Source organism: Lagopus muta, chromosome 2 (assembly GCF_023343835.1).
Source record: "Lagopus muta isolate bLagMut1 chromosome 2, bLagMut1 primary, whole genome shotgun sequence".
Taxonomy (NCBI): domain Eukaryota; kingdom Metazoa; phylum Chordata; class Aves; order Galliformes; family Phasianidae; genus Lagopus; species Lagopus muta.
Genome location: NC_064434.1, coordinates 5444015 through 5458355, shown reverse-complemented (window position 1 = coordinate 5458355; position 14341 = coordinate 5444015). Strand labels below are relative to the sequence as shown.

The window sequence follows — 14341 nt, the reverse complement described above, 5'->3', positions numbered from 1 at the left end:
TGCTCTTTCATTTGGGTAATTACGGGTTTTGAAATGCCCATTCAGATTTTCATTGAGTTTGCTGTAGGTTTTTGTTAATCCTTCCACTCGAAGCCTGCGGTTTTCCCGATTTTCTGCCTCCAGACCGCTTCCTATTAGAGCTGCCACAGCCATAGAGCTCCTCTGAATACGTCCCTGTTGCTCTCCGAATTTTATTCTGATATCTTAATAAAAGATTTTCCCTTCATTTGTTATACATTCCGGGAGACACAGGAACTGCTCGACCGTATAAATCCAAAGCGAAAAGACATACGATCCATCTGATATACTGTTACTTTGTTATTAAAATTTGCTAATTAGTTTGCCTTTCCGCTCTTCACACTTGGGCTTAAGACAGCAGAGAATTTCCCCACAGATAGGACTGGTCCCCTCTTAACAAACCATTCACGCTTCTAACAGGAGGATGCTTCCTCCCAGGTGACGTTTGGATATGGACTGTAACAAGCAACGGGGCAATTTTCCTTTGATTCTGAATTTCATTTTAACTTCTCAAAATATATTTTAATATACATACCGCAGCTCATCTGTAGCTGGGATTTGTGATGGCTCCATTAAACAAATGTATGCCTTTCATTGTATAAAAAACAAGGTAAAGGGAGTACATTAAAGCCGGGGCTTTATGGACCTCGGGAGACTATGGAAATCTGCAAGGGGAGGCTGAGGTCCTCAAGGAAATGAAAGCAAAAAGCACTGATGAGGAGTTTGCAATAACACCTGTGCCTCTTTGCAACAGCCCTTAACTCAGCATTCTCAAAGAGAAGCAAACATCAGGAAGAGAGCAAGTGATGGGAATATACAGGGAAATAGGTTATTTGAAAAGCATTGGTTACCTTCTCACCTGCAGGCAAGAGTTCCGGTGAATGGGCTACAGAAGTGCCAAAGCCCCAGCTGAGAGCCATCCCACTGCACCGCTGAAGCCAGCAATTTCTCCACGCTCTCTGTGGATGCTGAATTCCACCTCGTGTTGGACACAGCCAGCAGCACTCCTGGATTTGCTAAGCATCATCCGAAGTGCCGGCACGGCAGGGCAAGGACAGCACACGGCAGAGGAACGCGTAGCAAAGAGGAACAGAATTCACATTTGCATCCCTAATCACCAGGATTCCATGGGCGGTGTGCCCCTACCACTCGTCTGTCAGGAAAATTATTTACCAGCATTTCTGGTTCTTGGAACGTACGACTGCAGATGACGCCACTGTCTCAGCTCCCAACCTGACTCACCGGTAAATAACCACCACTGAAACCCATACTTGGGCAGAACGGCCAGGAAATGCTTCACATTTTGGCCCCTTCTCCCACCTCCTCCACACGGATGCAGCAGCTCCCTGCAATTTGAAAGAAGGTGTGATGGCAGTGTGAGTGCCTGAGTGTTTTAAGTGCAACCCTTCTGCTGCAAACAGCAGGAGCAGAACTGGGCACTGAGCAAAGCGTATGCAAGCAGCTCGTCAAGGAAGTAAAAACAACAGAGAAACTCTTCTCGCTTGTTGTCAGCCAAGCAGCGGGTTTGGGGTTTTGTGTTCATCTTTTGAAAGTTTACCAGAAACAGATCTAACTCGCCCTGAATTATTGACAAGTGGTTACACAACTTACATCAGCGCTACAAAATGATTTTAGTGGTGAACGGGGGAAAAAGAAAACAGCCTCTAACTGAAAGCACCGAGTACTCCTCACTGAGGGTTTAACTCTTTTCAAATTTTCCCCTTTCAAAGAAGGATCAAAAGCACCAAAACAAACAAACACAAAGGCGCTTCTAAGCAGGTTTATTTGTTATTTCTTGAAGATAAAAGGATGCCTCTCCAGGTGTCCTGCTGCGCCACATCTTCCAGCAAAGCTGTTGCACAGAGCAAGGGGAGGGGAGGCATCCTGAAGGGCCTGTGCTCCCCTTCCATATATCCTCACCCCTTCCAACAGAGCCCAGAACCTCCGAGTGACAAGAGAAAAGCTCCCCCATCTGCTCTGCCCTTGTGAAGCCCCAGCTGGAGTTCTGCATCCAGGCCTGGGGCTTCTACTACAGGAGAGATGCAGAGCTGTTGGAGCAGGCCCAGAGGAGGGCTGCAAGGATGATCAAAGAGCTGGAGCACCTCTCCTATGAAGACAGGCTGAGGGAGCGGGGCTTGTTCAGCTTGAAGAAGAGAAGGCTGCGAGGAGACCTCACTGTGGCCTTCCAGGACCTGAAGGGAGCTTGTGAGCAGGAAGGGAACTGATTTTTTACATGGTCTGATAGAGATAGAACAAGTGGAGATTCAGATTAGATGTTAGGAGCAAATTCTTCACCCAGAGGGCGGTGAGGCCTCAGCACTGCTGCCCAGAGCTGTGGGTGCCCCATCCCTTGAGGCACTCAAGACCACGGATGGACCATGGGTAGCCTGAGCTGGTGGGGGGTACCCAGCCCAAGGCAGGGGAGTCAGAACTGGATGATCTTTAAGGTCCCTTCCAACCCAAGCCATTCTGTGATTCTCTGGTCTTTTCCTTAGACTTTTCCATGCTGAGCTCCACATGATCCAACCAATCACTGGGTAATGCTGGAACAGGAGCAAAGCAGAATTTCTAACAGAGAGAACTGGTCCCATACCAAAGAGGTGCCCTTGAGAGTGTCAGTGACGTAGCTAACAGCACCAACAAAGAGCTACCAGAATAGCTGAAACAATGGGAGAAAATAAATCGGTACCGCTTTATAACCTTCTATCCACAGGAAGGGCTTGTGCAGCAAATACTGCATTAGGCAAAGAACAGCAAATCGTTAAGCCCTGAAAACACACAGGCTCACTTGAGTGTGGTTTTCAATTAAATGATACATCATCTTTGTTGCCCAGGAAGCAGAGATTCCTTGAGGGCAGCAGAGAACCCAGCAGACTAAAAAGCCATTAAGATGCCCGGCATCATTTCCCGTCCCTGCTGGATGCTGACTGTGATCCCATTCAGCCCGTACACCAGTGTGTTTCAGCCTACAGAGGGGAGGGGAATCAACTCTTTGAAAGAGGGGAATCAACTCTTTGAAAGGGTTGATATGTGTAGGACGAGGGGAAATGGTTTTAACTTGAGGGAGGGGAGATTTAGGTCGGACATCAGGGGGAAATTCTTTACCCAGGGGGTGGTGAGGTGCTGGAACAGCTGCCCGAGAGGTTGTGGATGCCCTGTCCTTGGAGATGTTCAAGGCCAGGTTGGATGGGGCCCTGGGCAGCCTGGTTTAGCATTAAACGTGGAGGTTGGTGGCCCTGCATGTGGCAGGGGGTTGGAGATTCATGATCCTTGAGGTCCCTTCCAACCCTGGCCATTCTGTGATTCTGTGTCTCCAGCCCATCCCCTCAGCACTGCCAGCCCTATCTGCACGAGGGACCATGAGTTGAGCTTCACAGACCACCAAGAAGGATATACATTTGTATGGAGGCTGCAGTGATGCACAGGTCACGGTGAGCTGATGGCTGCAGAAGCGGCTCCAGCATGGGGTGATGCTCCCATTGCAGCACTGTGTGCAAAAGGGACCCTGGCTGGGACTTCGTGACATCAGTGGTGACAGCAACACGACGGTGACATCGCAGACCTAGACAGGGGCTCTGCTGCAGGTGTGTGAGTATAGCCAAAGAACTACCTGGGTCTGAGCAAAAACTGTACGATGACAAACCCCTTACTTAGACATGAGGCACTGGCACAGGTTGCCCAGAGAGGTGATGGCGCCCCATCCCTGCAGACACCCAGTATCAGGTTGGATGGGGCTCTGAGCACTGATGGAGCTGTGGGTGTCCCTGTTTGCTGCAGACAGTGGGACCAGATGACCTTTAAAGGTCCCTTTTAAGTCAAATGATTCTATGATTGTAAGTTTAAATGTTTTCTTTGTACCTCTTCCATGAGGTAAGTGTCCCAAAGACTTCCTGTGTAAATACAGCATCCAACCACTGGGTGCTGGAATTGGATGATCATTAAGGTCCCTCCCAACCCAAGCCATCCTATCACTTACAAGTGAAAACAAGAGCACCTGACAGCATTTTAGGATTTTAAGAAAGGAACAGAAAAAGCCCTCAGATGTGAAACCACAACCAGCTCCCATAACAGCACCATTCTCCCTTCACTTCTTACAGAGGAGCCAAAGTCACCAGCAGACACCTCAAATCCCATGAACTCCTTCCTGAAAGCTTTTGTCTGCAGCACTGCTCAGACACCTCTGCAACAGGTACCACTAACAGCCAGCAACAGGGACAAACCTGGGAGCTGCTCTTTCCACAGGGCTGCAAACACCTCTGTTTCCATCAGCAAAGCTCAAACAACATCCCTCTCTGAACCTACCCAGAAAGGAGAGTGCTGTCGCTGCTGGCTCTGCCATCACCCTCCAGTTCCCAATGGTAACCAGAGGCTGCTTCTCCTGCAAACATCTCACCAGAGAGATGCTTTGTGAAGTGTTGCAACGCTTGAAAACCTTGTTAACAGCAGGAAATCTATTTAAAGTGGAATGAATATGATCATTAAGGAATAAAGAGGGAGTTTCAACACGGCAAAGACCTAGGGCTAGGGCGGGGAGGCAGTGGCTCCACTAGCATATTTACAGTTTTACATCTCAAAGTCCCATCTCAGGATAATGGGAAAGGGAACTCCAGCAGATCAAACTAACTTAATACAAAGCCAAAATGTCCATTTGCTAGAGGAAAGAATGAAATTTAACACTGTAGGTAGGGGAAAAAAGAGAAAAGGCAATGGATGGGAGGTGCCAGGTGGGATGAAGGCTGTGCTCCCCGCACAAATAATTCCGGGGGCTACTTTGTCAGCCCCTAAATTAGGGGAAATCCAGAGCACCTCAATTACAATCCACCTGGAGCCCTTCCTCCCCACAGCACACCCCACAAATGGGAATTTAGCCTTTCCCCTGGCTGGGCTGCAGCTGCTATGCTGATGCTCAGAGCTGTCTCAGCTCAAGCACACGTTTTGTCTGTTCTCAGTGTTTGGGGATGTAGTTGGGGGAAAAAAGGGAAAAAAGCAGAGGCAACCCACCCCTACAAACCGAGCTGCAAGGTCACCCTGCCACAGGCTGGATCTGCTCAGGTGCTGGAGAGAAAAATAAAGAAATCTCAAGAGCAGCAGGAGCTCCGGTTTTTTGTTTGCTTGCGATATGGCTGCCCCACTTCCAATCCAAAAGTACCTGTTATGTACAGAGGGAAAGGTGAGCTTTTTGTGGTAAAAAATCCTGAATTCACCTGTTTGTTAATCAGACGAGTTCACCAGCATAGCTTAATCATTAACCAGAAGCAGTGCTCCTAGTGTTGGCTCCTCCATGTTTAAGAGTGTGGGGACTGATGGTGACAATGTGTGACACCAACACGATGCCACTGTCACAGCCAAGCCTAATTCCTGCCACTGTCCCACCCCACGGAGGCAGAGTCAAGCACAGGACCGCTTTCTGCTTTCCACTGCTCTCCAGCCAAACTCAGGTCCCACTCCAAAGCAAAAGCAGCTCACTCAGAGGAGAATTACAGTACCAGCAATATAAAAGTCCATCAGATAAAAGCAGCCATAGTGATGCATGTCATTTCTGCACTAGTTAGAGCCGACTGCCCGGTGCAATTGACAGGATTCCCACTCCTGGTCTACAGGAACAAGCACTCCCAGCTGTGCAGGGGAGAAGCCGTGGACCCACAGCCATACAGCGGCTGCAGCCAGCCCAGCCTCTAACTGCCTCTTGCTTTTACCATTCTGTTCATTTCTAAATATATTCTACTGTCTTTCCAAATTACCGTTCCATTACAACAATTTTCCTTGAAGATATTGCTGGCTGTGGGCAAACCACAGGAGTGTTCAGGTTGTTACATGCATCAACTAGTTAAGTGCCACGAGGACGCTGAGCACACACTTCTTGCTCTCCAAGTTGCATTAATCCTCACTGTAACACACTCTGATCTCCCAGGTTTGGGGCTTATAGAATCCTCAAGTTCTGGACTCAGTTCACCTGATCAGAAGCCATGAGCACCACAAGCCACCTCATAATGTAACCCTTGCACACCTCTTCAGCACAAACCCTCCGCGTACCACTCTGTCACCACAGCAATTAGCTATTCCATTTTGCAAAACATATTGAGAAAGCGCAGTTGATTAGGGCAGTAATTGCATCTTTATGAGCTTTTAAAGCAACTCTCATAGCCAAGAATGCAAGCTAGACTGACTGCACATCTCATGTATGGAAAATAACCCAGGGAAAGCCAAGGACAGAGAGAAACGGTGACTTTTGCTTTCAGCATTGTCAGTAATTAATTCCACATGAAGAGGTGCTCCAGCACAAGCCATCCCTGTGACGAGTTGAAACCATTTTTTGCCAGAGGAAAGAAAGAAACAAAGACCTGGAACCTTACCTCTATCTTCCAGAGGTGAAAGATGGTTCATGGGAAAAACTGGGCTCTTCAGGTGATTAAACAGCAAACCAACAGGGTCCTACGGCTTCAGCACACGCGGGCATCGGCCAGCCATGGGCAGTCTTCACATGAACTCTTCTGATAGGGGCCCAGCACCAATTCCCGAATCCTGCCAAGGAAAAGACAGTTTGTCTGCATCATCTCTCAAGGAACTGACAAGGTGCAATTTTAAGTGGGAAAACAGCAGAGTTAAGGTCAACTACTAATTTGCAGCAGCGTCGCTAATGGCTCGTTGACCTCAACGCTGTAAACTGTGAAGGGTTTTCATTATTATTATTATTTCTTTGTAAAAGAATTCGTCAAGGTTCCTCACCCTGCAAGTTTCCGGGTGGAAATAAAATAAATGAGAGCTGAGCACTCTGTATCCATCATTCTCCCCTCCCTCTTTGCCAACACCACTCCTAAGGAGTAACGATTACCCTCCAGAAAAACACACGCATCTCGGAGCGAGACAGCATCTATGCAACGAGGAGATAAAAACGAGCACCACAAAATTACAGTTTGGTGTTTACAGGCAGACCACCACCGAACTCATAAAACACAGAGATAATGAGATCGTTCGGTGCCTCACAAAGGCGCGGATAAATGGTAAATTGCTGCTGTTACTAAGCTTTGAGCTAGATCCGGATCAAGGGGATTTCTCAAGTCCCTCCTCTTCCGCAGACCTGCGGCATCGCCTTCGATAGCGACGCAGCCTCCAAACCTGAGACAAGCATAAATAATTATTTCCCTCCCGAAGCACACGTGCCATGAAGAGGTATCAGGATGTCCATTTGCTTCTGCTATCCTCTCTCCTGTGAGCCGCACCAGTCTGTGCCTTGTTCCTCTCCATCCGAACGCTGGTTATTTCAACACAGCCGTGCTACTTGGCTGAAAAGTAAAACTGTACTCTTCATATTACTAAGTACTGCCTGGATTCTCATGAAAAGTCATTTAAAAACAACTACAGAGATGAATTTTAGAAAATGGTTTCCAAGCCCCTCCATGCATTGCAGGTTCTACAGCCAAGCTCGCTCCTTGCACAGCCATCGATGAGACACAAGTCACAGTAGTGTCCTGCAACTTTTCCTGGAAGCATCCACTAAGATGCAATCAATCTTCATTAAGGCTGAAAGAGCTGGGCCTGTCCAGCCTGAAGAAGAGAAGGCCGCGGGGTGACTCCATTGCAAACTTCCAGTACCTAAAGGGAGCCTGCAAACAGTCAACTCTTTAAAAGGGCAGATAATGGAAGGACAAGGGGAAATGGTTTTAAGTTGAAGGAGGGAAAATTTAGGTTGGATGTCAGGGGGAAGTTCTTTACTATGAGAGTGGTGAGGTGCTGGAACAGCTGCCCAGAGAGGCTGTGGATGCCCCGTCCATCCCTGGAGGTGTTCAAGGCCAGGTTGGATGGGGCCCTGGGCAGCCTGGTCTAGTATTGGATATGGAGGTTGGCAGCCCTGCATGCATCAAGCGAGTTGGAGCTTCATGATCCTTGAGGTCCCTTCCAACCCAAGCCATTCTATGAATCTATGATTAGTAACCTCAGACACCTCGGAGCCAATAGGAAACTCAAGTGCATAACTGTAGGGACCCTCTGCAGTCCAGAAGCAGTAGGTCCATATGTTCCCGATGGAGATATCCCATGGGTACACGGCCCCATGGACCATGGACATGCAGCCCCTACAGGAGATGCTGTCCCAACGGAGATGCCCATGGTCAATCCATCGTAAAAGCCGGCACAGAGCTGGCAGAAAACTCTTCCTTTTTTTTTTTTGTGGCCTTTTTTTATGACACACAGCTCAGCTTGCAGGACAGACAGACAAGCTGTGAGGCCAGGTGTGGGACTGGAAGAGGCAGCAGGCAGATCAGGTTTGGTCCCCGAGGAACCACCACTTTCAGAGTCTGCATTAGTGTGATAAATTACTTCCAAGGTATGGCTTTTTTCTTTCTCTCTCACAGGGTTACAGCATTACTAGGGTAAATTTAGGGCTCCAAATATGAGCACCTAAAGTGAGATGAGGAGAGAACAATTGCTGCCTCAGACCCATTCCTCTCTTGCTATTACAAAAGAAATTACATGGATGCAGTCATTAGAATGCCATCCGTCATTAGCAACACAAGACTACTATATGTCACTCAGTGCAATTCAATCATGAAAAATCTAGGAGGCAAAAGGAGGGGGGACAAAGCCACAGGGAGGGGATGTCCTCTGAAACACGCAGCCCTGCACACACATGCACGGCAATGGGCTCAAAAATGGCATTCACACTGCCATATGGCTCTGGCTCCCAGTCTAAAAGCTGGATAAAACCCACAGGAAACAATCTTGGAGTTCCTAAATAAGATATGTGGCTCAGCTCACCAATGAGATATGGTCCAGAAGAGGAAGGGAGCATCTTAATGGCAGAGACAGGGATTCTGATGAAAGCCAGAAGTCAGCAGTGGACATAGTGGAATCATTTGTAACAACTAGATCTCTCATTAAGGCAAAACTTAAACCAACACCCTCCATCCTCAGCATGGTGGGAGGCCTTTTTCACCACCCTTAGGATAAACAGATGGGCTGATTCAACGGAGGGAGCACTAAAATACAAAAAACCATGAATACATATGGAAATACTGAGAATGCCTTTCTAGATCCCTAAAGCGAGGTGTGTGGCTGGGGGAAGATCAGGCTCCTACTGATAAGAAGGGAGATTGTTCCTGTCTTATATCCACCTCAATTTGCCTTTGATGAAACTGAAAGCAACTATCAGATTAGTATAGAGAGATATATGTGAGAGAGTCAATTGTTCCCATATTAAAATGTACCCAAAATGAAATGGTACAAAAGAGCAAGAGAAGGAAGAACCACAGCACTGGTGGGTTTGAGTGTATCAAGTTATACAGCTTATCCAGGAGCAACAAATTTCAACAGCGGCTGAATTTGAGCAGCTACCAACAGTATTACAGGAACAGCAGAAGAATGCAATGAATATTGCTGTTTGTTAATTAAGAAAGAAAGCAGATGGTATACTCAAGCCACAGGATGATATAGAAACATCTTCTCCAAATGGCATTTCAGGCAGATGTGAAACAACAGCTAACAGAGCTGGTCATTTTATGTTGGGAGATCTTCGTAGAATCCTCAGAGTTGAAAGGGTCCCTTCAAGGCCATCTGGTCCAACCTCCTTGCAATGAACAGAGACACCAACAGCTTCATCAGCACTCAGCCCCATCCAGCCTGACCTTGGCTGTCTGCAGAGACGGAGCATCCACCGCCACTCTGGGCAGCCTGTATCCCAGGGACTTTGATGATCAGAGTTGCATAAGAAATCCTCTGAACCAGTCAACCACTGCTCAGCAAGAGTTAATTTGAAGATTTGAGAACACAAAGACACGCTGTTGTACCAAGATTTTAAACACCAGGAGGACGACCAGGCAACAAGGAGCATTCAGTGCAGCTCACATCACAAGGAAGACGATGGATGCGCTGCTATAAACTCTGATTAGGAATCACAGGAAGCAAATAACTGATGTTTATCAACACAGATCAGTTCGGTGCGTTTTTATCAGGACTGCAAGACTGCCTGCAAACCCTAACAGCTCTGATGCAACGTACTTGGAGTTCTGTAAATCATTTAACTTTGCAAAGTACCATTTCCAAAGTAACCGGAATTGCATTACGTAACACGGAATACATTAAATAGATTAATAATTGGCCAAGTAACAAGTCATAAAATAGAACCAGATCATCATTAATCAGGTGCTCGGGCTGAAATCCCAGAGGAATCAGCCCTTGTGCCCTACATTACTCACGTTCCCACAGGCCAGGAGCAAAAGCCACTGCATCTCCAATTCACACTGGCTCCTACAGCTGCAAGTAAAGGACACAACATCTGCATCCTTCACCAAAGTGACTGACTTGTTGGACTGGATGATCTTGAAGGTCTTTTCCAACCTTGGTGATTCTGTGACTACAAACAAAGGCGTTGCACATCTTTATCATGATGTACAAACTTGCAGTTAGGGCCAGATCCCCCCTCTCCAAGCCAGATGAGCTGCAGCAAAGAAAGGATGCAAGGGTAGCTCCATGCTAGCAGCTGCTTGCTTGGTGCAAGAATGAGGGAGCAGCAACTGAAAGTAGCAGGTGGCAAGTCCAAACCCAAACAAGAGGCAACAGTTTCCTCACACATGACCCAGCACCGCTGTGCAGCTCCCTGCCAAAGGATGCTGTGCACGCTGCAAGTGTGTGAGAGTACAGGGAGGACTGATGAGGCACAGAGCAAAGATCCACCGGCGGGGAGCAGCGGGATGGAAATCATCTCCGGCTGAGAGAGTCCTGGAGGTGTTAAATGATCAGGGGCTGGAGAGCTGGGGAAGTGTCAGACAGCTCTCACGTCCCTGTGGAGGCTGCACTTTTGGAAAGAGGCTATCTGTTAATGCAGAGCTGCTATTTGCTGCAGAGCAAACATCTTGCAAAGAAGTAACTTTGGGGAAAAACCACTGTGACGGTGGAGAAGTGAGTGCATACAGCTCCCCAGTGCAGCTCCCTTTGGCAGCAGCACACAAAGCCCTAGCAAAGCAATGGCACACAGTGAGGCACTGGCACAGGTCACTCTGAGAGTAGCGGATGTCCCTGCAGACAGACAAGGTCAGGCTGGATTGAGCACGGATGGAGCTGTGCGTCCCTGTTCAGTGCAGGAGTTGGACCACACATGGGTGCCTTCCAACTCAACCAATTCCATGATGCCACAATTCTGTGCTGTTGGACCAATGTGAATGCCTCCTTTTAGGGGTATTTAGGACGCTCAGGCAGCAGCCTGAAGGCAATGCTAATTCCCACTGTTTTCCCCATGAACATACTCACTTTCAGGTGCCCTTTAAATTGGATTTTCTTCACAACACATAAATGCTTTTATGCATCTGGAAAGCCTCTTTTTCTCCTTATCTAATTTTTCATGTGCCACTGCCTGATTTATACCCAATACCAAATAAGTATTGCAGGAGATGGAGAGAAAAACCATTTTGCAAGAGGGCTGAATCCATTTGCCAGTTAACTGTCACAAATTAAAAGGTCAGAAAAACAATGGCTGTATTTGGAAAGAATAATTTTACACAACTAAGGCGGCAACAACAACAACAAAAAATACATTAACTTTGTTCCAGTAAAGTGAGCTGTCTTATCTGCCCATGAGGAAGTTTAATAAACAGCTTTCTGTACTTGTAAGGTTTTTGAACGCGTGCCAGGCTGTGCAGGGATCTCGCTTGCCCTAGCTGCAACTGCAGGGCTTTAAATGAAAAGCAGAAAGTGTAAAATGTGTTTTAAAAGAAATCTGAAGAAGAAATGGATTGGCTTTGTTAGTTTAGCCAAATCAATAACGACGGGCAATGTTATTACTCAAGTTACATCTGCAGATTGCTCCTGCTGTTACAACCCAGACCCAGGAACTGATCTGATCCCAGAGAACCAGGCGCTCCCACGAACCCAGCACATGGCACAGCTCAAACCACCAGCCCTGCACAACTGGGGCTGGCTGCAGTGGAAGCTCTCTACTCAAAGGGCAGTGCTGCTGCCCACAGAGCTGTGAGGGCCCCCAGCCCCGGAGGAGCTCAGGGCCAGGCTGGATGGATCCCTGGGCAGCCCGAGCTGGTGGGAGCATGGAAAATCTTCCAGCAGAACTCCACACCACTTGTGTGCCCACGAATGCTCACCTTGCCATAAAGCTGCTGCACTGCTGCTTTTCTTCTTTCACCCGCCTCATCTCAACGCAGGGCTCAGAGCTCCCAGCTATTATCTTCATGCAAATCACAGTTGTTTCGAACCAGCTCAAGATTTCACAGGTGTTGCAAACCTGCAACAGCATTTTGCTGGCCGAATTCACCCAGCTGGAAAGCTCCGAATCGCAGAACCATAGAATATCCCAGGCTGGAAGGGTCATTGAGCCCAACCCCTGTCCTCACATATCACCTCTCAAACCCAAACCCTTTGCTGTGTCCCTGTGCTCCCGGAGCTCCAAAACTGGGGCTGTGCCTGCTGCCTTCAAGAGCTGCTCCATGCCCACTGCCCTCTGGGGCAGAACCTTCCCCTAACCCCCACCTCACCCTCCAGCACACCCAGCAGCACTCAGGTTTGCTCTTGAAACTACAGAAATCTAGGCTAAGAAATTCCTCCGGCGCTCCAAACCCCAAAGTGCCGACTGTGAGGTGTCAGAGAGCGGTGCTGGAGCTGCCTGACCACTGTGCAATGCAGGAACTGCACTAATTACTGCAGAAAGCTGAGCTGGAGGCAGGCTGAAAGCAGAAGTGTGCCTGAAGGGGGGGGGAAAGTCCCCCAGCCAACAAAACCCAAAGCACGTTCCCATCCACGCAGCACCCAGCAGCCCTGGTGCCCATTCACTGCCTTTTGCTACTAACTGCCAAATTAGTCCACAGCTTGTTCCTGGTCCAAAGAACCACCAGATTTATGGCCAAGAACTCTCAAGTCATTAACTGCTTTAACTGCACACTTCATATTAGTTTTTAATAACTTCCTGATATAGATTAGATCAGACTTTCCTCCTCCCTCGCCGGCTGAATCAGCCCTGTGAGTTCAGCTATCACCCTGATTTTTGGAACAACTTCCACATTCCCAGAATATTCATTTTCTCTCATTAGGATGAAGCTGGTTGCCGGCCAAATAAGCGCAAATAATTATTTACACAGCTTAATACCCTTGCATTGCTCAGGCTCCTCTTCCTCCAAACCCAACAGCTATCTCAACAAGATCCTACTGTCATTTGCAAACTATTTTGTCACCGATGCCAAAGGGTGATAACTGCTTGCCTTCCTGATGTCAGCTCGTTGGAAACGCTGAAATTGCACCTCGTTTCCAGAGGGCTATACTTAGAGCTATCTCTAAGTAATCCAGCAGAGATGATCTCGTACCGAAGAGAATAACTGGTCTGAAGAGCTCTGCAAATGCTAATTCCATGTGCTGCGAAGAAGGCGCATGTTTGAAAGTGGAATTTAAGCTGTCACAAGTTCCCCGTTCCAACAAAACCAGCTGCTACCACACTTTAAAAAAGAATAAAAATCATTAATCAGAGTTCTCCTGCAAAGAACAACCTTCCTCCGAGCAACGTGGGCCTGACTTTTTGCTCTTTCCTATCTTTTTTTTTAAAATCTTTCTATTCAATGGCAATGATTGCACATGGGGCTGCATGGGAACCACCGTGGCACAGCTATCATAGAACCACAGAATGGCCTGGGTTGAAAAGGACCTCAATGATCATCATGTTTCAACCCCCTGCTGTGTGCAGAGTTGCCAACCAGCAGACCAGGCTGCCCAGCTATACCCACAGTGATGCTCAGACACCAAATGATGTTGGACACTGACCTCCTCTAATAGGAACAGCTGTGCATTGGATCACAAGTATGCACTGCTGTTCTTTAAACTGTTCACTTTCTTCCTATTCCCTCGAATTAAAACGAACTTAATAACAAACACCATGGGACAGATGTTCTTGCCTTGCTTTCTTCCACAACCAAATGTAATTGAAAAAATAATTTGGAATTTCATCACACATATTATTTCATGAGGGCCTAGGTCACGCTGCACAATGGGAAAAACATGGATATACAGACAAAGTGTTTTACAATAAGAGTAGTGAAGCTCTGGCATAGGTTGCCCAGATTGGTGGTGGATGTCCCTGCAGACAGCCAAGGTCAGGCTGGATGGGCTCTAAGCACTGGTGGAGCTGTGGGTGTCCCTGTTCAGTGCAGGGAGTGGGACCAGGTGGCATTTAAAAGTCCCCTCCAACTCCAATGACTCTATGGTTCTGTGACTCTATAAATGCCATGGGAATAGTTTCCCAGCAGGCATTCCCAGGTAGATCCCCTTCTCACATCATCTCCAGAGGGAGCAACGAAGCACAGAGGTGTCCTCAGCCAACACCAACAACGCAAACACA

The 14341-nt window shown here is 47.7% G+C and overlaps 1 protein-coding gene across 4 annotated transcripts in view; it reads right to left on the bottom strand.

Annotated features, from left to right (window-relative positions):
• The window catches only part of NCOA1 (nuclear receptor coactivator 1), a 155125-nt gene that overhangs the window by 101557 nt on the left and 39227 nt on the right, over positions 1 to 14341 (bottom strand). For all 4 annotated transcript variants that reach the window (XM_048937296.1, XM_048937301.1, XM_048937303.1 and 1 more), the window contains exon 2: positions 6372 to 6540. The gene's annotated coding sequence lies outside the window, so the exon portion shown is untranslated. The remainder of the gene's footprint in view (positions 1 to 6371; positions 6541 to 14341) is intronic.